The sequence below is a fragment of the Plecotus auritus genome (genome assembly GCF_963455305.1).
Source record: "Plecotus auritus genome assembly, chromosome: 4".
Lineage (NCBI taxonomy): Eukaryota > Metazoa > Chordata > Mammalia > Chiroptera > Vespertilionidae > Plecotus > Plecotus auritus.
In genome coordinates this window covers 99,146,190-99,169,835 of record NC_137775.1, presented here as the reverse complement: position 1 = coordinate 99,169,835, position 23,646 = coordinate 99,146,190, and the positions used below count along the sequence as shown (strand labels likewise).

At 51.4% G+C, this 23,646-nt stretch overlaps 1 protein-coding gene across 3 annotated transcripts in view; it reads left to right on the top strand.

Moving 5' to 3' along the window:
- PACSIN1 (protein kinase C and casein kinase substrate in neurons 1) overlaps positions 1–23,646 on the top strand; it is a 61,390-nt gene that overhangs the window by 2,231 nt on the left and 35,513 nt on the right. The window contains exon 3 of one of the 3 annotated variants that reach the window (XM_080666677.1): positions 9,108–9,263. The exons of 1 other annotated variant lie outside the window; for it this stretch is intronic. The gene's annotated coding sequence lies outside the window, so the exon portion shown is untranslated. One more of the 3 variants, XM_080666678.1, reaches the window with a different exon arrangement.

Sequence of the window (23,646 nt, the reverse complement as noted above, 5' to 3'; positions counted from 1 at the left end):
CAGAGCTTTCCCAGCCCTGCTGCTCCTTTGACAGCCATGCTGAGAAGACATCTGCAGGCGTCCTTGTCCTTGTCTTAAAGAGGGAGAAACTGAGGCCCAGGAAGGTCAGCAGCAGAGCCAGGTGACACTCAGGTCCTGCTCGGGGGAGCTGCGGAGGCCCCAGACCCAGGCCAGAGCGGCTGGTTGTCCTGGGCCCATAGGTTCCTCCTCGCTGGCGTTGTCCTGGCCCCTAGCAATGGCGGGAGTAGGGAAGAGGCGCTTCAGGGGTAGAGGGGGGCAAGTGGAGGATGTTTTAGTTGTGCCTGCAAATGGTTGGCCCTGGGGACCGTGAAGGGAGGGCGCAGTGGTTACAGTAAAAACTAACGTATACTAGTACTAGTATAGCACTTGTCATGTGCCAGGGCCTGTCCCAGGCATTTTTAACTCATTCAGTCCTCACAGCAGCCCAGAGAGAGCTACTGTTGTACCCATGTTACCAACGAGACCCAGGCACAGAGAGGTCATCTGGGCAGGGGCAGGGGCAGGGTCACATAGTTTGAAAGTGGAGGAGTAAGGATTGGAACCGAGGCTCCGGAGTCCATGCCTGTAAGCCGTATTTCCTATTGCAAGATCCAGAGGGCTGCCCTAGCTGGTTTGGTTCAGTGGATGGAGTGTCAGCCTGCGGACGAAAGGGTCCCAGGTTCAATTCTGGTCAAGGGCACATGCCCAGGTTGCGGGCTCGATCCCCAGTGAGGGGCATGCAGGAGCCAGCCGATCAATGATTCTCTCTCATCATTGATGTTTCTACGTGTCCCTCTCCCTTCCTCTCAGAAATCAATAAAAATATATTATATATTTTTTAAAAAAAGATCAAGAGGGCTGTGGACCTAGCTGCTGGGTCCGCGCTGTCTGTGGTGATACTGGCTTCAGTTGCTCCACGGCTGAATTCCCTGCGCAGGAGGTAGTATGTGCATGATTGAGTGTGATGTGCCAGTTGTGGATCAATAATAATGCCATTATCAATGAGTCCCATTGAGCAGGAGAGCAATCTTTATTAAGATGCAGGGCGGAGTCTGTCACGCCCTGCTCTGCATCCTTCAGTAGCTCCCCCATTGCCCTGCGGATAAAGTTCAGACTCCCTAATGTGGCCCTGCCTGGGCTTCCTGTCCCTTCTCACCCGCCCTCTGCCCTCCAGGGCTCTAAACTTTTCAGTTCCTCAAATAAGTCCTCCTCACCTGCAGGCCTCTGCAGAGGCTATCTCCCCCCCCCCCCCCCCCCCCCCGCCTCCCTACATATCCCTCACCCCCTGGGGTTGCTGAGGCTTCTCTTCCTCCCAGAAGCTTGGACTTGGGCTGGGAGCCCTTTCCTCAAACCCTGCTCCCCTCCCCTCACATAGTATCCTCTGGGACTTTTGATTGTTGCCTGCCCGCCCCCCCCCGCCCCCCCGCCACAGGCTGTGAAGTCCAAGGGGGCAGGGTCTGTGTCCTGTTCGCTGCATCCACAGTGTCTGGCACCGAGTAGTCCTAGCTCGCACTTGCGTAATGAGTGCATGTTGGTTCCATTCTCTCCTCACCAGTCTGAGGACTCTACAGCATTCTTCTCCCAACAGGAGATGAGGAATGGGCCATAGATTTGCATATACCTACCCCCCCCCCCCCAAACAGGGACAGCTGGTGGTAGAAGCCTTCAGTGGAGAAGTGAAAGTGCCTGTGGGCCTAGCAGGACAGGGGAGAGCATTTGGGGTGGGGAAGTTCTTTGATTTGGGGGAACTCTCCCTGGGGAAGCCGGTGGGAGCAATGGGGGAGGGGAGGGGTGGCAGGTGGATGAGGGCTGCTTGCTTTGGTTTTAGATTTATCTTAAAGGGGAAAAAAAGCTTTTATTATTTTTTCTTATTACCAAAGTGATACATGCTTGTTGTGGAAATTTTAGAATGTATTGGAAAGCCAAATGAAGAAAATCCATTAGCTAGCACCAGACCCACCCACTGTGGGGACTGTGCTGCTGGTTCCCAGCCCAGTGGACTGGAGGGGAGGTGGGGACTGGGGACCGGTGGGGCAGCCCAGGGTCCCAGGAAGCAGATTCAAGCATTAGTGTGTGTGTGTGTGTGTAGTGGGGGAGGGGGGAGGAGGGAGTCCCTGGAGCCTCACCTGTGGAGGGCAGAGGAAGGAGGCAGGATGGCCAGAGGGACAAGTAGACCTCAGATGCTGGCCCAACAGGGGAGCCCCGGGGTGCTCTGGAGCTAGAGAGGAATGTGCTTGGAATGGTGAGGCCTGGAGGCCTCAGCATCATGGGCACTGGCTGTGCCCTTGGCCGGTGGCTCGCAGCAGCAGTAGCCCTGAGAGGCTGCCAGCTGAGGGTCGGTGCTCATAGCACCCCAGCAGCTGGGGCAACAGATAGTGTCACCACCCGACAGGGGACGTACTTGTACTAAAGGTCACTTGTGGCCTCCCTGAAAGCCAACATAACTAGTTGCCCTGTGGTTTTATTTGCTAAATGTGCCCCTAGACCGGGCTGGGGAGGAGCAGAGAGAGGAGGGGAGGGCAGGGCTCCTAATTTGCTCCTCTTTTGTATCAGGGAGGGGTCAATGGATACTTGTTTGAATTTGACAGTTAAAAAAACATGTCCCTTTTTAGAAATTAATGAGCTATTTCAACGTTTGCATCTGTAACTGAAAACTGTGTAGAGGTAGCTCCCTATTTGTGGCTTTTGGTTACCTGGTGCTGCTCAGAAATAATAAGTGCTATATCCTCTTATTTATTCAGGAGGGACAAAAGGAGATTTGGTGATGCAGGGTGGAGTCACTAAATAAGGTCAATCCATTCGGAAAATAAAAGTCACCGTCATAAGAAAGCCCTGCGTGGCCCAGGGGCGGAGATTGGGCCTCACACCGGCCTGGGAGGACGGGCCAGCTCTACCTTTTTGTCAACAGCCACTAAGGTTTTGACCTGGCATTTCCTCGTCCAGGAATTTCTCCCACAGGCACCCTCTTAGTGGGGGAGGGCTGTGACATGGTCAGGCCCTCTCCAGACCACGTGGCTGTAGGCAGGGTTCATGCCTTCATGCGGTCAGTGAGTCTCGTTATGAACCTCTGTGCGGCAGGCACCGTTTTAGGTGCTGGGACACCGCGATAAAGGACGGGCCGCGCTCAGTAGCAGGTGGAAAGGCAGAGCATGTCTTCTAGTTAAAGCAAGTGACCGGTAGAACCGGATATGGTATGATCCCGTGTAAAAATACACATATATCTAGCCCAGCTGGAGTGGCTACGCTGGTTCAGCGTTGTCCTGTGCACCGAAAGGTTGCCGGTTTGATTCGCAGCCAGGGCACATGCTTGGGCTGTGGGTTGGCTCCCCAGTCAGAGAGGGTAAGGAAGGCAATGATCTCTCTCTCTCTCTCTCTCTCAACATGTCCCTCAGGTGAAGATTAAGAAAAGCACCCTATCTCCGTGTTTATGTTGCATAAATATATCTGGAAGGCTGCCATCAGAGCTGACCTCTGGGGCAGGTATTGGGAAACCAAGTGCAGGCAAGAGGGCGTGTTTCCTCTATATTTCAGCATCCTGTGCTGTTTGCATTTTATACAACAAACATCATTCCTCATAAAAACATAATTAAAATTATAGTTGCTAATACCTGAGATTTTTCTGAGAAATCAAAAAAAAAGCATTTAAATTACATCCCTCTAATCTGGCATTTGAGTCAGAGGCTGCCTCTTGGGTTCAAAGAATTTTTATTTGTGGCTGGTTTCTTGTCTCTCCTTCTCCCCTCTTCCCAGTCCTGGGGTGGATGGGACCTGCTGGGATGGGGAAGCGGGCAAGGTAAGTCTGGGTACCAGGAGGGCTGCAGAAGGAGCATCGCAGAAGCCAAGCATCCAAGAAAGTGGTGACTGAGCACCCACATTGTGTGTGATATTGGGGTGTCCTGTAGGGGCTCAAGGGATGGAGGCAGGCCCTGAGATCCACTGACGCATGCTAGGCACTGTTCCGTGTATCTATACTTATGACCTCCTTCAGTCTCCTCAGTAGCTTACAGGGTTATCCCTATTATATAGATGTGGAAACAGGGTGAGTGACTTGCCTGAGGTCACACGTGCTGTAGGTGGCTGAGGCAGGATTCACAACCTGCAGTCTGGACCCGGAGGCTGTGCCCTACCCGCTGTGCCTGGCACCGCTCGCGAGGGTGGAGATGGTCCTTGGCTCAGAGGGCAGGCAGGCGTGCTCCCAGAGACTGGGCTGGTTGATCATGGGAGGCCTTCTGCAGGAGGCAGACTGGGAAGGGAAGTACGGTGGAGTTACAGCAGGGACGAAGGTGCGGAGGCTGGAATGTGAGAGGTGGGCATAGGGGTGGGGAGGAAATGGGTGCAGGAGCCCAGGAAGTGGAAATGAGGCTGGGGGGCCAATGCCGGATGTTTTAGACCTGACTCCTTCGATTTGCTGGTGTAGGTGGCCCGGGGCTCTCCCTGCTCCTCAGGGCCTGCCAGAGGCCCAGCATCTTTCAGCCTTCCTCTTCCGCTCCTCCCCCCCGCACCCCCCCCCCCCCCCCCGCATCCCTGCCCTCCCCGCCCAGGGCCTACTCCAGGGCTTTCCACAGGGCCAAACAAGCCATCCCTGGCCGCTGGATCCAGCCTTGACCAGCCTCCAGAGAAGACAGCTGAGGCCAGGCAGGAGCATGGGCTGGGGCGGGGAGGCCCAGGGAGAGTGCTGACCCTGACTCACACAGGGTCCTTGGGCCATTCAATGCCTTCCCTTGGACTCAGCTTCTTCTTTTGTCCTTTTTAACTTTTAAAAAAATACATGTTTTATTGATTTTTTACAGAGAGGAAGGGAGAGGGATAGAGAGTTAGAAACATCAATGGGAGAAAAACATCCATCAGCTGCCTCCTGCACACCCCCCGCTGTGTATGTGCCCGCAACCAAGGTACATGCCCCTGACTGGAATCAAACCTGGGACCCTTGAGTCCACAGGCCAACGCTCTATCCTCTGAGCCAAACCAGTTAGGGCTACTTTTTAGCTTTTTATTGTGGAAAATGTTAAGCCTTTATTAAAGGAGAGACTAGAAGAGTGAATTTCTATGTACCCACAGTCAACTTAAACTGTTACCAACTCAGGGCCAGTCTTGTTTCATTTCTACCCTCCCCCATAATTCAAACCAAATCCCAGCCATCATTTCATCACAAATGTATCAAGATAAAGGTTTTTCCTACTACAGTCAGTACCGTTATTACACTAAGAAGTAGCCTTTGCTTTATATCATCAACTACCCACTCAGCATTCACATTCCCAGTTGTCAAACATGTCTATTTTTTAACTTTGTTCGAATCAATATCCAAATAAGGTCCCCACATTGTGATTGGTTGATATGTCTTAGTCTCTTTTAATCCAGTTTTCCGTCCATCTTTTTCTTTTCTTTTTTCAAATATTTTTTATTGATTTCAGAGAGGAAGGGAAAGGAGAGAGAGATAGAAACATCAACGATGAGAGAGAATCATTGATCGGCTGCCTCTTGCACGCCCCTCACTGGGGACTGAGCCCGCAACCCAGGCATGTGCCCTTGTCTGGAATCGAACCTGGGACCCTTCAGTCCGCAGGCTGACGCTCTATCCACTGAGCCAAACCCGCTAGGGCCCATCTTTTTCTTTTAAAATATTTTTAAAATTGATTTTAGAGAGGGAGAGAGAGAAACATTGATCACCTGCCTCCTGCATGCCGCCTACTAGGGATGGAGTCTGCACCCGGGGCATGTGCCCTAACTGGGAAGAGAACCTGTGACCTCTTGGTGTATGGGACACTGCTCAACCATGGAGCCACACTGACCAGGGCCATCTTTTTCTTTTCCTTGGCATTTTATCTGTGGGAGAAGCCAGGATATTTGTCACGCAGCGTCTCCCAGGTCTGGAATTTGTTGATTGCACCCCTCGGTGTAGTTTGACATGCTCCTGGGTCCCCTCTGTAAATTGCTAGTTAGGATCCTCCGCCTCCTGACCCCTCATGCAGTCATCAGCAAGTCCCCCGGCTATCCCAGCGTGTGACACTCACCACCGCCCCTGCCTGGGCTGTTGCAGCCTCTCCCGGGGGTCCCGCCCCACTCCTTGCCAAAGAGATCCTTTCAGAGTCTAAATCAGATCACGTCCTTCCTCTGCTCAAAACTTCAATATCCTCTCTTATTTGGAATAGAGCCCAAAGTCCTATAGAAAGTCCTACGGCCGCCTGCAAGGGCCCGTGTGACTGGCTGCCCAGTCCCTCTGACCTCATCTCACTCCACTCCACCCCCACTGGGATCCTGGCCGTTTCTTGGATGTGTCACATACCCCTCTGCTTCAGGGCCTTTGCACTGCTGTTCCCCGTGCCTGGCCTCAAGGGCCTGCCTGGCTTATGGTGTTCACATATCTGCCCCCATCACCTCCTCAGAGAGCCCTTCCCACTTCTCATCTGTAGTGGCCCTGCTTGATTTCCTTTCAGAGCACGTACGCATCCTGGGTGGTGCCGTCTTGCTGGTTTCTGTCAGTCTCCCCTACCTGCCTGCGAGTCCCATGAGGGCGGCATCGAGACCTTGCCCACAGAGTGGACCTCCTCCTCCTCTGGAAGCGCTGCCTGTCAGCTGCTCTTCTTTCGGGAGCATTTCCTGGGAAATACTAGTAAAACACCATCATAGCCCGGCTGGTGTGGCTCAGTGATTGACCGTCAACCCGTGAACCAAGAGGTCAACCCAGGAACCAAGAGGTCACAGATTCGGTTCCCCGTCAGGGCGCATGCCCAGGTTTCGGGCTCAATCGCCAGTAGGAGGCGTGCAGGACGCAGCTGATCAGTGATTCTCCCTCATCAGTGATGTTTCTCTATCACCCTCCCTCTCCCTTCCTCTCTGGAATCAGTAAAAACATATTAAACAACAACAAAACACCACCATACTTGTGCATTCACTTCATAGTTTACAAATACTTCCTGTCTTGGAGTCCCTAGAAGCAGGGCCCAGCACAGGGATCCCTGGCAGGTGATTTACTGCTGGCGAGTGTGCAGGGGAAGGGAGCCAGGGCACCCGTTAGGTGAGGGAGGGACTGCCGGGACTTTCGGGACTTTCGGCAGAGGTCTAGCACTAGCCTCAGCCTGCAGAGGGAAGAGCCAGCACCCCGGGCTTGTCCTTCCTCCAGGCCAGGAGCTGGCCGGCCTTTGTTCCCCTCATCAGGCTGTCATCAGCTGTGTGCAGGAGAGGACATAACCGCCCAGGCAGCTCACGCAGAAGCCAGGGTCCCCTCTCAGGACAAGGGGCAGCTGTGAGCCATTAGCAGCCATGCCCTGTCTTCTAAAGACACTGACAGCACCTCCTGCATTTCCACCTCATTTTCTGTGCTCAGTAATTGCTATCCTTCCCATTTGCTAGGTGGGGAGGCAGCGATTCTCAGGGGTGAAATGACCTGCCTGGCGTTGCTCAGCCAGGAAGAGGCAGCCCTGGGATTTGAGCTCAGGTTCTTACTGGGGATCCACTGATTGGTTGATAAATTGTCTTAGTGGCTACTGGTTCCTAGTTTTATTCTCATGCATTCGTTCAACAAACAGGTACTGAATGCTGTGCCCCTACTGAACTGGGCACTGGCCATTCAGTGGTGAATGAATGGCTTTGTCCTTGCCCCCTGGAGCTTCCAGTGTGTGGATCTGCCCAGCATTTAGCTCTCCACCACCCTACTCACCCTGCTGAGCCCAGCTCCATAACAGCCTGTGAAGTTTGTTGAGCACTTACTATGTTGGGCACTGTGCTGGGCTCCTTGTGTTGATTAGCTCAGCTCACCTTCACAGCCCCCATTTTCAGATGGGTAAGCTAAGGCAGCAGGGCGTTGAAGGTTTCAGGCCAGGGTCCCTCAGTGAGTGTGTGATTGAGCTGCGATTCAACCTTGTTCTGAACTTGGCTCTTCCCATCCTGCCTCCCCTCCCCCAGCCCCACCCACAGCAGGATATCTGGTGTCACCTCTATCAGCAGCTCCATCAGACACCAGGCTGTCACCGCTGCCTGCCCCCTGCGTGTTGGGTGACCGGCTGCCATCTCACCTGCCCCAATTGGCCCTGCCCCAGATGGGGCACCTCAGATGGAGGCCTCTCCCACCCTCCGGGGCCCAAGACCCCTGCCTCTGCTCCCCTTCCCAGTCCTTTGGTCACTGGCTCTGAGTGGCTGGATGGGCCCTTCTGCCACCCCTAGCCAGGCCTGGGCCTTGATGGCCCCTCCCGGCCCGCACCAGCTGGCCTGGTAAGCTGCAAAGTTGGCTTGGCATGGGTGCCCCTGGGCAGGGCCGGGGGCAGGGTGGCAAATCACAGCAGGCTTCCTTCCCACCTGACCACTCCCACCTGACCACTCCCACCTGACAGGGCCAAGACGAGCCCCACAGGGAGAAACCAAGTCACAGCATTGCCACTGGAGGGATGGAAAGATGGGGAGGGCCCTCCAGACTGCCTGGTGCTGGGGGTCTGTGAGGCAGGAGAATGGGGGTGGTGCCCAGCCTGCATCAGCTCCAGCTCCCAGAGACAACCTGCTTCCCTTAATGCCCCACCCCAGGCTTCTCTGAACCCCTGGGCTCTGTCCCCAACCTCAGGCCTTTTAAAATATTTTTGCTACTGTTATGAATCGTAATGTAAATATCTGTGTTTTCCAATGGTCTTAGGCTCTACAGCAGTGGTTCTCAACCTGTGGGTCGTGACCCACAGGTTGAGAACCACTAGCACGGTCGCCTAAGACCATCGGAAAACACAGATATTTACATTACGATTCATAACAGTAGCAAAATTACAGTTATGAAGTAGCAACGAAAATAATGTTATGGTTGGGGGTCAGCACACCATGAGGAACTGTGTTAAAGGGCTGCGGCATTAGGAAGGTTGAGATTCTAGGTAAAAAAACAGAAACTTGCCACAGCTCCCAGAGACCCCGGGGCTCCCGCAGCCGCCCTCTCTCCCAGAGGGAGCCTCGTCCTAAGCCTCCGAAGCAGTTACTAGCTGCTTTGGTTTTGGTTTTAAGACCTAAACATGCATCCAAAACCAAATAGTTCTGTCTCTTTCTGAAATTGAATGAACAGAATTATTGTTTTATGTCTGGCTTTTCTTCAGTTAACTTTTTTTTTTTTTGTCATGTGTCTGGGCTGTTCTTCCTAGCGGTAGTCCTTCCACTTCTCAGCATTGCCTAGAGCTCCAGTGTGTGACGATGCCGTGATTACTCTCCAGGCTACTGTTCACAGACATCAGGGCTGTTTCTGACTTGTGGTGATTCCTGTGGGGTCTTCTAGGAGCGGACCTCCTGGGCTGTGGGCTGTGGGTATCTTCAGACTTGCTTTCCAGGTGGGTGTGCCAGTACACACATTCACCAGCAGTGTGGGCAGGATCCCAGGCTCTACGTTCTTGCAGATATTTGGTTATTGGCAGACTTTGTGGGCTTTTAAATTTTTATTTCTTTTTCAAAAATACATTTTTATTGATTTCAGAGAGGAAGAGAAAGGAAGAGAAAGATCAATGATGAGAGAGAATCATTGATCAGCTGCCTCCTGCACACCCCGCACTGGGGATCGAGCCTGCAACCCTGGCATGTGCCCTGACTGGGAATTTAACTGTGACCTCCTGGTTCATAGGTCAACGCTCAACCACTGAGCCACGTCAGATGGGCTGAATTTTGATTTCTTTATCATTATGACTTTATGAAATTGATGTTTCAGTCCTTGCATGCGTTATTCTTGGCTCAAAATTTCCCCCTCTTTGACCAGTGGAAGCCTCTTCAAGTTGACTCTGGCGCCCTTTCCACACAGCTGCCCTGGTCTTTGGAAGCGGACCTGCGCTCTGGAATGATGTTCCAGGCCCTCAGAGCTGCCATCAGCCATTTTTCTCTAAGGAGCTATGGATCCTTTTATATGTTATTTGAATGTGTGTGTTTTTAAAAAATATATATTTTTATTGATTTTAGAGAGGAATGGAGAGGGATAGAGAGAGAGAAACATCAATGATGAGAGGGAATCATTGATCGGCTGCCTCCTGCACGCCCCCTACTAGGGATCGAGCCCGCAACCCGGGCATGTGCCCTTGATTGGAATTGAACCCAGGACCCTTCAGTCCACAGGCCAACGCTGTACCCACTGAGCCAAACCAGCTAGGGTTGAATGTGTTTTGTTTTTTTTAATTCAGTGACTTTTAACCATCACCTCTATCTAATTCCAGAACATTTCCATCACTCCTAAAGGAAACTTCATGCCCAATAGCAGTTACTCCTCAACTCCATCCCCTTCAAGCTCCTGGCACCACTATTCTACTTTCTGTTTCTATACATTTGCCTATGCTGGAATTTTCATAGAAGTCTTTTGTGACTGGCTTCTTTCACTTAGCATAATGTTTTTTAAAAATATATTTTTTAATTGATTTCAGAGAGGAAGAGAGAGGAACATCAGTGATGAGAGAGAATCATTGATTGGATGCCTCCTGCACACCCCACACTGGGGAATGAGCCTGCAACTGGGCACCTGCCCTGACCAGGAATTGAACTGTGACCTCCTGGTTCATAGGTCAGTGCTCAACCACTGAGCCATGCAGGCTGGGCAGCACAATATTTTAAGGTTCATTTATGGTATTGCATGTATTTATGACTGAATACTATTCCATTGTGTGGTTATATACATTTTGTTGATCCTCTCATCTATTGAGGGATATCTCCCTATTGAGGATATTTGAGTTGTTTCCACTTGGGGCTATTATGAATAATATTTCTCTGAGCATTTAAGTACAAGTTTTTGTGCGGACATAAGTGTTTTTGTGGTTTTGTTTCTCTTGGGTCTATGCCTGGAAGTGGCATTGCTGGGTCACGTGGTAACTCTGTGTTAATCTCCCGAGGAGCTGCCGACTGTTTTCTGGGCTGCACCAGGTTGCATTCCCACCAGCAATGCAAGGAAGTGCCAGGTTCTCCTCACCCTCACCAGCCCTTGCTCTTGCCATCTTCTTGATCATGGCCATCCTAGTGAGTGTGAAGTGACATCTTATTGTGGGTCTGACTTGCACTTCTCTAATGACTAATGATGTTGAGCATCTGTTCATGTGCTTATTGGCCTTTTGTATCTTTCTGGAGAAATGTCTTTTCCTATCTTGTGTCTGTTTTTAATAGGATAAGTTATATTTTTAGTGTTGAGTTATTCTAGATGCCAGACCCTTATCAGATATATGATTTGCAAATATTTCCCCCCATTCCTGTGAGGTCTTTTCCCTGTGGGCCCATTTACTGGAGAATCGTCTTTAGAGACTCATCTGGGTTTAGAGGCATTAGGCTTTTTGAATTCTAGAAACCAACTGAAGGGCCCACCATAGCCTCAGAGGCTCTGGGCAGTAGGTTGTCGTCTTACAGTGGCACTGAGCCTGCTGCTATGTGGCTGTGGGGCACCAGAGTCAGGTGCCCAGTTTAGTTGCCATTGCTCCTCTTCCCAGCCTAGCCCACATCCTCCAACCCCAAATCAGCCGTTCCCTTCATCCCAGTGTCCTCGCTCTGCTTTCTTGCTTGCAGTCCTTCCCTCAAGGAGAAGCTTCTTTGTCCGTCCCAGCCAAGGGTGCTTGTCCTCCTTGGATGAGATCCTGTGGCCCTAGGAGGTGGGAGGTTATGCTTGGACACATTGTCAGTGGTCAAATTTGGGGGAAAAACCTGGGTTCACCAAAGGTAAAGAATTTTCCTGATGCAGGACTAATCAGTGCCTTCAACCTGCGGTTGTTTATTGTGAATGTCAAAGAATTTAATTGCCAAAACTTAGAAGCAGCCAAGATGTTCTGTAATAGGTGCATGGTAAACTGTAGTACATCCAGACAATGACTGTTAATCAGCACTCAAAAGAAATGAGCTATCAAGCCATGAAAGACAAGGGGGACCTTAAGTGCATATTAATAAGTGAAAGAAGTCAGTCTGAAAAGGGTACATACTGTATGGCTCCAACTATGTGACGTTCTGGAAAAGGCAAAACTGCAGAAACAATAAAAAGATCCTGGGAGGGAGGGGGAACCCATAGATGGAATACAAGGGATTTGGGGGTAACATAACTATTCTGTATGGCACTATAGTGGGTGGATATAGGGCATAATTACATTTGTCAAAATCCATAGCATGTACAACACCAAGAGTGAACCCTGATGTAATCCACGGACTTTGGGTGCCCTTGTTAATTCATCGATTATTATTATTATTTTAAAAATCTTTATTGTTGAAAGTATTACATATGTCCCCTTCCCCCCCATTATCCCCTTCTAGCCCTCCCCCAGTCCCCATCCTAGGCCTTCACCACCCTATTGTCCGTGTCCATGGGTTATGCATATATGCATACAAGTTCTTTGGTTGATCTCTTCCCACCCACCCACCTGGTTCATCGATTATAACAAATGTAGAACTCTGCTGTGGGATGTTGATGGTAGGGGAGGCAGGGGTGCGGAGATGTGGGAATCCTCTGTATTTTCTGCTCAATTTTGCTGTGGACCTAAAACTGCTCTAAAAAATATAGTCTATTAAATAAAAAAACATAACATCAGGGAATGAGAAACGTTGCAAAGGAAAAATGAAACAGGCTTAAGAGGCTTGGGAGTAACAGGGGTGGGCTGGCTGTTTACGGGGGTGGGGGTCAGGGACATTGATCAGAGGCGGGAACAAGCCCTGTGGACATCAGGGGAAGAGCATTAGCTCTAGGAGCAGCAAGTGCAAAGGCCCTGAAGCAGGGAAGAGCCTACAATGTGTGAGGGATGCACAAAGGTGGAGTCTGGAGAGGTATGGGGAGTGGGGCAGTGTTTGGCGGTGAAGGCAAGCAGACGGGTTGGAGCCTTCATGTTCTACCTATGGGCCCAGCAAGCCCCAGGATCTTGTTCTCAGTGAGAGGGTGAGCCCCTGGAGGGTTTTGGCCAGGATTTAATGTGTCAAAATTATATTTATGTTTTAAAATATAATTTTAAAAACACAGACAGTAGGGAGCACAGCTGGAAGCAGGAGGCTTTCTTAGGAGACTGCACCATCCTCCGGACGAGAGAGAGACGATGGGGCAGGCGGACAGACCCACGCGGCTGTGGCAAAGGGGTGCAAGGTGGGGTGTGGGGTGAGGGAGGGAGAGGAATCTAGGCCTTTGGTTTGAGCATTTGGGGGAACAGTGGTGGCATTTTCTGAGGGGAGATTTTTTCCCTTGGGAGCATCGAAGAGTTCCGTGTGGGACCTGGCAACCTGTTGCCATCCAGATGGGACGCTGAGGAGGTGGGGATCTCCTGGAGCTCTGTGAAGAGGTGGGCCTTGATACGACCACCTCAACAGCAGGTGGGGAAGAGCAGAGGCTCCAGCCTGATCGCAGGACCAGGTGGTGACAGTGGCGGGGTGTGATGCCCTGAGAGGCTGAGGGGCCCATGTGGCGGCGGTGGGGCAGCCTTAGGAGGAGGATTAGAGGAGGACCAGGGTTTCAGCCGTGAGGGTCAGTGGTGGCCAGTGGGAGCCAGAGCCTGATTGGAGGGGCTTCGGGAGGGAGTGGAGACAGGACATCTGGATGGCCCTCCCTGGAGAGGATGGCCCCCCAGGAGCGGACAGCCCCCCCCCAGGAGTGGCCTCCTTGGGCCCCGGGGCAGGAGCTGAGGGCAGAGCGCAGCGGGAGAGGCTTCTTTTCTCTGTCAAGGAGAGAAACAACAGCATGTGTCTTTTGATGGGGAAGATTCTGTGTGGAGGAAATCGGTAGGGTGGTGGGGAACACTGTTGGGGGCAGCGATGTGGTTGGGGAGCCGGGCCAGGCCCAGTGCCCTGTGGGAGGCAGGCTCAGCCCAGGGCCTAGTGCAGGGCCATGGGGCGCATGTGGGGCTGCTCTGTGGCCTGCTCCCATTTTCTCAGAATAAGCAGCACAGTGGTCAGTGAGAGTGCAGGGAGGAGGTGTGGACCTGGTCTTGTGGTTCTCACGGCTGCTGTGTGAGGCCATGCCGTCATCGCCACCCTGCAGAGGAGAAAACGGGCTGAGGGTAACTTATCCGGAAAGGTCAGGACTGGATTTGAGCAGGGTCTGGCGGGTCCCCAGGGCGCTCCTCTGGGTGATGGTTCGGGAGAGGGGCGATCAGGGTGAGTCTGCACCTCATGTGCTTCACCTTCAGGGTGGACCCCAGGGCCCACCTGGGCCAGGATTCCATTCACTACCTGGTCCCCATGTGCTCCCACCCAAACGGGGCCATGGCGACTTTTTGGGCCCCTGGTACCAACATCACTTGGACCCTGTGTCTAATAGTCCTTGACATACCTGGGCACCCGTCTTTCTCCAGCGATGGTTACCCAAATAAAAGGCTGCGTCAGTCTCTCTGGGGAGGGACCGGTGGAATCATGGCTACATCCACTTGTTCCTGGGTTGCAGGGCCCTTGCTCCTGGGCTCCTGGGCGCTGCTTCAGTCCGTTGGCTCTGAAGCCTTGCCCAGGTCGGACACTGGGCAGGGGATCACGACTTTGACTGGGGTGCAACCTCTACCCTGAGCACCAGGCCTCGTTGCCGTGGTTACATAGAGTGGCAGCATCCTCCTGGGCCAGTTAACCGGTTCCATCCCTGGAGGTCAGGCCCTCCAGCGGCCGCTCTGACCTGCCAATAGCTGCGATGATTGCACCCACCTTGCTTTTGCCGAGTAAGCACAGCCACCTGCCTCTGACTTTGGGGCCCTATCTGTCATCTCCATCGCCATCAGGGCGCCTTTTCTCTAACAGCAGCGCCACCCTCGGGTCTTCAGAAGACTCAGCCCTGAGCTAGGCAGGCTGCTGGGCCCCTCGCACTGGCGCCTTCCTGTGGTCAATGCGAGGAAAGACAGACACCTGGTGGGCCTTCCGGCCCCCGACGTGGCAGACCCACCCGTGCCCACTCTCTGCACTTCTGATGCCTCTTGCACAGTCTGCCCACAGCCTTGGTGGTCCTCCATTGGATGCTGTGGCACCGCTTCCTCCCAGCAGAGCTTCCTCCCAGCAGAGCGTTAACACCTTCTGTCAGGGGCCTTGCCAGGGTGTTAATTCCTGTGTTGTGGGGTAAACTCCCTTATCCAACTTCCTGTCCCCCCTTGATCCAGCCCCTCAGGTGGCATCCTGTGCTCGCTGGCTCCCCGAGGTGTGACTTACCCCAGTTATTGGTCGGTGACCAGCGTGGAGGGGACAGATCTGAGGAGCATCCTCAACATTGTCTTTGAGCAGGCGGCCTGCTAGACTCGAGGGGTCACTTCCACGCCCCACTCTTTCCCATGCAGGGCCTGACCTTGGCGCCGCAGATGCACCGTGGGCGGAGCATTCAGCCCCCTCCGACATTCTGCTCCACTTATAATTAAGCCCTGCGCTGCCTCCGCCTCCCCTGCCCTCCAGCTGCAGGAGAGAATTTATATGCAGCTAAGGAGGCCCTCGGCTTGCACACTTGGCCTTAAATGAGTGATTAATCACTTCAACCCTTCATTCTGGGCTTTCTAGTAAGTTACTCCTTTCCCAGCCCCTCAGACTGTGGAGATGCTGCCCCTGCAGCGCTCGCCCACCACTGCCCACCCAGGGAGCGCAAGCGGTTTCCTCCATGCTGCCTGCAGGCTCCGACGTCCTGCACTGCATGGTCCTCGCTGCCAGCCACGGCTGGGGTCCCCCTCCGTCCCAGCGTTCAGGGGCTGCCTCCTAGGGCCACTCCCGTACCAACTGGCGAGGCTGGGGTGCTGGGGAAACAGACTTTGAAATGAAGGCTTGCGCGGGAGGGTCATGGAGCTATGCTCTCTGGAACCACCCTTGGGCAGAGAGAGGGGAGATGGAACACAGGCCCACTCGACCCCAAGGGGAACGCTGAGGCTGGGCTGGTGCTTCAGAGGTGTCCCGGATTAAGGCAAGGGATCCAGGCCTGTGTAACCCGTTATGGGAGGGGCTGTAAGGTGGGGGACAGGTCTTGGAGAGGGACTCTGAGGGCTGTCAGCAGTAAATACTCCCCACAGCTGGGGCAAGAAGTACCTTTGTTCTAAAGGAGTACCTTTGTCTGGGCAGTCCCACACACAGCACAGCACACAATTTAGTCCTCACCTAGGGACATGTTTTTTAAAAAATTATTATTGATTTGAGAGAGAGAGAGAGAAACATCAATGTGAGAGAGAAATATCTATCGGTTGCCTCCCATATGGGCCCAGACTAGGGTTTGAACTCGCAACCTAGGATGTGCCCTGACTGGGGATTGAACCTGCAACCTTTTGGTGTATGGGACGACGCACCAACCAACTGAGCACCCCGCCAGGGCAGCCCAGCACACAGCTTAGTCTTACAGCTGTTAATGGATATTTGGGTTGTTTGGGGCTAATGTGAATACCCCTGCTGTGAGCATTTGTGGATATGGCTTTAGTGGCCATGTGTACTCATTACTGTTGTGTGTATGCCTGAGAGTGGGCATGTGGGTCTAATGTGTACATGTAGTTATTGCTGAGTAGTTTTCCAAAGTGACTGTACCATTTTACACCATTTACTGTTCTGGATGCTCTATATCCTTGTCAACACTTGCTATTGCCTGTCCTTTTATTTTAGCCATTCTTGTGGTCCAGGCATCAATGATTCTTATGGGCAATTAGGGTGGGGAACCACTACTCCCTGGTAGGTGGGTGGATATGGTGGATGTGAGATTTGGGGAGCCCTGGGACCACCCCCATGTAATTGTACCTGATATCCATTTCAAGGATCTTATTCAAAACCAAATCCTGGCAGATATAGTAAAACGTTATTAGAGAGTAAAACCCTCATGTGACTAGGTTTTTGCAAATCCTTTCAGCCTGAGATTCCAGCTCTGAAGGGTCGTGGGGAGGAAACAGGTAAATGTTGCGGCCTGTGAGGCCAGGCGTATGTGGGGTGTCATGAGGACACCAGGGCATAGCCATGGCCAGTCACCCTCTCCTGTGGTTCATGGTTTCCCAAACGTTCGCTCATCTTAGCTCCTTGGGGCCTTACAGCAGCCCTAAATGGCAGCTCTGCTTGACAGAGAGGAAACGGAGGCCAATCACTTGTGCAGAGTCACACAGCAAGTTAGCGGCAAAGAGCGCCGCGTACCCAGCGGCAGATTCCAAGTCTAGGGCCCCGACTTTACTCTTTGTTGAATTGGCCTGTGCCCTTCCCTTCTGTTAGAGAGCTGTTCAGGGCTGGCTCTTTGGTGGGGTTTAGCCCCCTCTGCCCAGTACGCTGGGAATCTCCCCCCTCCTCCCTGAACTTGTTCCATGGTGTAGCCCTGCCTCTTGCCCGTCAATGTCCTCTTAAGAGCAGGAAATCCCAGGGCTCTCTGGGGTGAAGTGCTAGTTAGACCAGAGCCTTCCCCACCTTGGCGTGCTCAGGAGTCTCCCGGGGACCTTGCAGAAAGATTCCAAGTCCGCAGGTCTGGCGCGCTCATGATTCTGCATTTTCCACAAAATGCCAGGTGATGCCAGGGCTGCTGGTCCACAGACCACGCTCTGAGTGGCACTCCCACCTGTGGGCCGTACAAGGCAGGTTCTTACGCTGTGCTTGGTGTCCCCCATGGAGCTCAGGCAAACACCGGTCAGTTACTGTTTGGCGTGACTCTGCCATGAGTGCTAGTTACTACAAGTCCAAGCCGCTCTTCAGTTCTCTCCCTCCAGGACATGTCATTCAAGTCACGTGGCTCAGATCCAAACTCCTTACTCTTACTTCCTCTCTCAGGAGCACCTCTGCTTCCTCCCTCTTCCTGTCTCTCTTCTTTCATCCTCAATCAACACTCCTATTTCCCACCCTCCTCTCCACCCACATTAGGCAGAATCTCAGCGAGGTACTAGGCAGAAAGCTGTCTGAGTAAACTGATTTTTACTAAAGTGTGAATGACTCACATCTCTCCCTTAACTCTTCGATGCTTATTTAGAAGTGCAAAAGCGAAGCTGTTGGTTGTTGGAGAAGTTGACAGTGAGGGAAAGAACGGGAAGTACTCAGGAATTCTTTCCTGTACTCCCTAACTTTTCTGAAAGTGGGGTTGATGGTTGACATATGAGGAAACTTAAACAAATAAAATGGATAGTTGGGTTTTACTCCAGATCAACAGACTCAGAATCTCCAGGGTGAGGACCAGGAACGTGCATTTTTTATAAAGGAGATGTTGTCGCACATCCCAGTTTGGAAATGACTCTCCTAAACCATGCCGGGGGTGCTAGGTGCGACTCTGTCTCCCCTGTTTCTCAAGGAGTTACTGAGAGGGTCCCTCTGTCTCGCCCTGGAAACTGTATGGTGGGAAGGGACGGGGCCTAGATGAGGTGTTATGGGCTCGCTCCTGCCGGAACTGACCTGCCTCCGGGCCGCTCGTCCTGGGATGAGCCCTGTTTCCTCATCTCTGCAGTGGGGGTGAAGCCAGCTCCTGGAGCCGCCCTGTGGGTGTAGCTGGAGAGTGGAGGCAGCAGGGTGTGCAGACGCCGCGACTCTGCAGTGGGTGGGGGAGAGGGATGGGCAGCCTGTGATGGGAGGGTACCGCATGATGGGAGCTTGGCCCCTGTGGTCACGTGGCTCCTGGAAATAGCTGCTGTGGTAATTATGAAGATTGCACAGGCAAATGAATCCCAGTCACGTTCTGCTCCCTGCAAAGGTCATCTACAATGGCCCGACTTCCTCTGTGGTGGGGCCTGTCAGGGGCCTCTGGGCTGCCGGCCTGAGCCCTGATGGGGAGGCAGTGGGCGAGCTCTCAGCACAGAGGCTGCTCTGCCTCCTCTGGGTGATGCGTGGACTTGGGAGGGGCCACAGAGTCAGATGGTAACAGGACAGTGGGCTCTGTCCCAGGGCACTCCCGGCTAAGTCTGCTGGGCACGCGCCCTCGCTGACCCAGCGGCCTGCCCTGCCCACCGGTCTAGCTGGAAGCCTCAGCCCAGACCCCCCTCAGCCTGGCGTGCTATGGGCTTTGCAGGCCCCTTTTAGGTCTGGGTTCCAGAAATCCAGCCTTTGGTCCCCAAGTTTTGTGGAAGATTTGTGCGTGGGCTTTGGAGTCAAACAGGATAGAGTTTGAATCCTGGTTCATTCCTCTGTGTGATAATGGGCCACTGACTTCACCTCTTTGATCCTGTTTCCTCTTTAAAATAATGGTGTGACTCTCCTGGGGCCTCTGTTGGGATGAAAGGAGAGCACAGGGAGGGACTACATAGCCTGCATTATTAAGTGCTCCCCTGTGTCGGCGCCGTCCCAGGGCCTCCCGTTCTGACTCTGCGCCTCCTGCTGCCTTTGAGGAAGGGCTGCTGGGAGCCCCGTTCAAAGATGAGGGAACATGACGGTGGGAAGCATGGCCAGACGGGCTTCCAACCGGTGCCTGCTGCTGTGACGTCCCCTGGGGAAGCTTCTCCGGCGAGCCCTCCCCACTTGCTCACTCTGCCTGCGCTCCTCCTCCCTTCTTCTCTGGCCCTTCCAGGCTGCCCCCCGCCGGGCCCCAGGCCAACCTCCTCTGATTCCCTGGCATGGAGAGCCCACTGTCCTGTTACCATCTGACTCTGTGGCCCCTCCCAAGTCCACGCATGGGCCCCCGGGGCTGAACCGTGGCTGGTCCGTGTTCATTGCCTCGGATGCACCTGGTACAGCGCTGGGCTGGCATGGAAGGTGCTGGAGAACCCATGTGTTTGACAAGTCCCAGGGCTAGAATCTCCCACAATCACCCCAGACCCAGCATCAAGCCCACTGAATGCCTCCCTGGATCCTGCCTGTACTAAAAAGTGGGAATACAGAGACCAATGTGAGGCGACCCAGGATTAAGAAGACTGCAGTACAGGAGGACAGTGGTTCTCAGTTTGGGGTGCCCTTGGGAACCATTTGGGGAGCTTTGAGTTACTGGTGCCTGTGCCCCACCACAGAGCTGAAGTTGGACCTTCACCTTACAACATATTAAAAAATTAACTCAAAGTGGATCAAAGACCTAAATGTAAGAAATAACAATATAAAACTCTTAGAAGAAAACATAGTGGGCCCTGGTTGGGTAGGTCAGAGCATCATCCCAATACACCCTGGTCAGAGCACATACAAGAATCAACCAATGAATGCAAAAATCAGTGGAATGACAACTCAATCAATCTCTCTGTCCCACCCTCTCTTCCCCTCTCTCCTGTATCTCTCTAAAATCAATCAATAAATTAAAAATCTTAAAAAAAAAAAAGCCTTGGCCAATTTTGCTCAGTGGTTAGAGTGGGTTCGATTCTCAAGTCAAGGGCATGTACTTCAGTTGCAGGCTTGATCCCTAGCCCCGTTGGTCTGGGCACATGTAGAAGGCAACCAATTAATGTGTCTCTCTCATATCAATGTTTCTCTCTTTCTCCCCCGCTCCTCACTCTTTTCCCTCCCCTCCCTTCACTCTCTGTAAAAAAATCAATGGAAAAAAATATCCTCTAGTCTGGCCAGCGTGGCTCAGTGGTTGAGCGTTGACCTATGAACCAGGAGGTCACAGTTTGATTCCAGGTCAGGGCACATGCCCAGGTTGCAGGCTCGATCCCCAGTGGAGGGCGTGCCGAGAGGCAGCCGATCAGTGAGTCTCATCATTGATGTTTCTATCTCCCTTCCTCTCTGAAATAAATAAAAATATATTTTTAAAAAATAGTATGTGTATTTTAAAAAATAACCTCAGGTGAGGATTAAAATAAACAAAGAAAACACCTTCATGATATTGGATTTGGCAGTGATTTCTTGGATATAACATCAAAAGCATAGGCAACAAAAGAAAAAAATAAATTGGACTTTGTCAAAATTTAAGACTTTTGGGCATTAAGAGAGGGAAAAGAATGGGAGAAAATATTTGCAAATCATATTATCTGATAAAGGATTAATATTCAGAATCTGTAAAGAATTCTAAACAATAAAAAAATCAAACAAGCCAGTTAAAAAATGAGCAAAGGACTTGAATAGACATTTCTCCAAAGAAGATACACAGATGGCTGATAGGCGCTTGAAAAGCTGTTCAACATCATAAATCATTAGGGAAATGCAAATCAAAACTACAAGGAAATACTGCTTTCCACCCATTAGGATGGCCATTATTTAAAACAACAAAACAGAAAATAGCAAGTGTTAGTGAGGTTGTGGAGAAATTGGGACTCTTCCCCATTGCTGACAGGGATGTAGACTGGGACGGCCACTTTGGAAAACATAGACTATGATCCAAAATTCCACTTCCAGGTATCTACCCAAAAGAATTGGAAGCAGAGGTTCGAACTGATATTGTGTTCATAGCGGCACTATTCACAAAGCCAACAGGTGGGTCAGCCCACATGCCCATTGGTGGATGAGTGAATAAACAAAACGTGGTATCTGTGGGATGGAATAGTGTTTGGCCATAAAAAGGAATGAAGTACTGATACATGCTACATGGATGAACCTTGAAAACATCACGCTAAGTGAAAGAAGCCAGGCACAAAAGGAAAAATATTGTGTGCTTCCACCTAATATGAGGTGCCTAGATAGAGTATGCAGATTCATAGACACAGAAGGTACAAAGGTGGTTGCCAGGGGCTGGGGCAGGGGCATGGGGAGTTACTGTTTTATGGATATAGAATTTCAGTTTGGGATGAGGATATGTTCTAGAGATGGATGGTGGTGATGGTTGGATAACAATGTGAATATACTTAATATACTGAACTGTACACTTACAAATGGTTAACATGGTGAAGTTTATGTATATATATATATTTTTAAATATTTTTATTGATTTCAGAGAGGAAGGGAGAGAAACATCAATGATGAGAGGGGATCATTGATTGGCTGCCTCCTGCACGCCCCCCACTGGGGACTAAGCCCACAACTCAGGCACGTGCCCTTGGCGGGAATCGAACCCGGGACCCTACAGTCCACAGGCCGATGCTCTATCCACTGAGCAAAACCAGCCAGGGCGAAGTTTATGTATATTTTACCACAATTGAAAAATAGTGTTGCAGGTGATTCTCACGTACATCTGTAATAGGCATAAAAATAGTGTTGCAGGTGATTGTAATAGGCATAAAAATTCATAATCAGAGGATTGGCATGAAAATCATAGTTACACTTACGTATTACAGGTCTGTGATAGACGGGGTGTGAAGTGGAAAGGTCAGGGGTCAGGGGAGATATTTTCCCCCTATGAGGCAGGCTACTGTGATTAGGTCAGTTCTAGAGCCACACTGCTTGGTTTCAAATCCCACCCAGCTCAGTGAGTTTTGTGCAGTAACTTGGGCAAGTTGCTACTCTGCACTTTAGCTTCCTCATCTATAAAATGGGCTTGATAATTATGCCTGCCTTACAGGAAAGCTCTGAGGTTAAACAAGGTGATTCACGTTAAACATTTAGGACAGTATCTGCTCAGTAAGTATGAGCAACGTTATGGGAACACGGACATACCATAACTTATTGATCAACTTCCCAACTATGGCATTTAGGTTTTCTCCCTTTTCTGATGTAACAAAATTGCAAAGGACATTTCTGTGTCTGTTGTCCTAGCACATGCAAGATTGTTTCATACCTTAATAAAAATTTGAAAAAAAAAGAATGCTTTCCAAGAGGTGGAATTCCTGTCATAGCTGCAGGCAGGGTCACCTTTACAAGGCATGGCCACCAAGTCTCAGCACTGGGAGGCGTGCTGGGTCTCTCTTGAAAGAATCATTTCAATGAGTTAAATATGTGAACCCTGTGTTCAGACGTGTGAGCCCTGCAGACAATGAAAGATGGTCGCAGTTGAGATGCCAGTGACAGAACACCAACTCCGAATGGCTTAGTGGTCGGCAAACTCATTAGTCAACAGAGCCAAATATCAACAGTACAACGATTGAAATTTCTTTTGAGAGCCAAATTTTTTAAACTTAAACTTCTTCTAACGCCACTTCTTCAAAATAGACTCGCTCAGGCCGTGGTATTTTGTGGAAGAGCCACACTCAAGGGGCCAAAGAGCCACATGTGGCTCGCGAGCCGCAGTTTGCCGACCACAGGCTTAGAGTATAGCTTCTCAGACTCTGCTGTGTGGACAGATCACGTATTACCTGTTAAAATGCAGACTTTAAAACAGATTCTCAGAGTGCAGGTGGGGCCTGAAATTCTCCATGTCTAACTAACTTCCAGGTAATGCTAATGTTGATGGTCCACCAGCCACACATTTCATAGCAAGGGTTCTCAAACGCTGCACACTGAAAATCCTGGAGGACGTTTTAAAATATATATATATATAATTTTATTGATTTCCTAGAGGAAAGGAGAGGGAGGTAGAAACAGCAATGATAAGAGAGAATCATTGATCAGCTGCCTCCTGCATGCCCCACACTGGGGGTCGAGCCTGCAACCTGGGCATGTGCCCCGACTGGGAATCAAAGCATGACCTCCTGGTTCATAGGTCGCTGCTGAACCACGGAGCCACACTGGCTGGGCAAACCTGGGGAAATTTTTAAAAAATACTGACTCTTAACTCCTACACTGAGATTCTGACTTAATTGGTGTGGGGCAGGTTTTTAAAGCCTCCTAGGTATTCTAAGGGGCAGCCAAGTTAGGGTACTACCTGCTTAAATAAAAAGGAAGACTCATTGTGACACTGGCCAGGATCTCCGGTGGAGAGCGGCAGCGCTGGTTCATTCCACGGCTCAACCCCCTCCTTACAGGAAACCAACTCCTTCCATCCTCAGGGAGTAGGTTTGGCCCTTATGCCGGCTCCCCCTCAGGCCACAAAATGGCTGCCACATTCCAGACATCACATGCAAGCTCCACAGTGTCCAAGAAGATAAG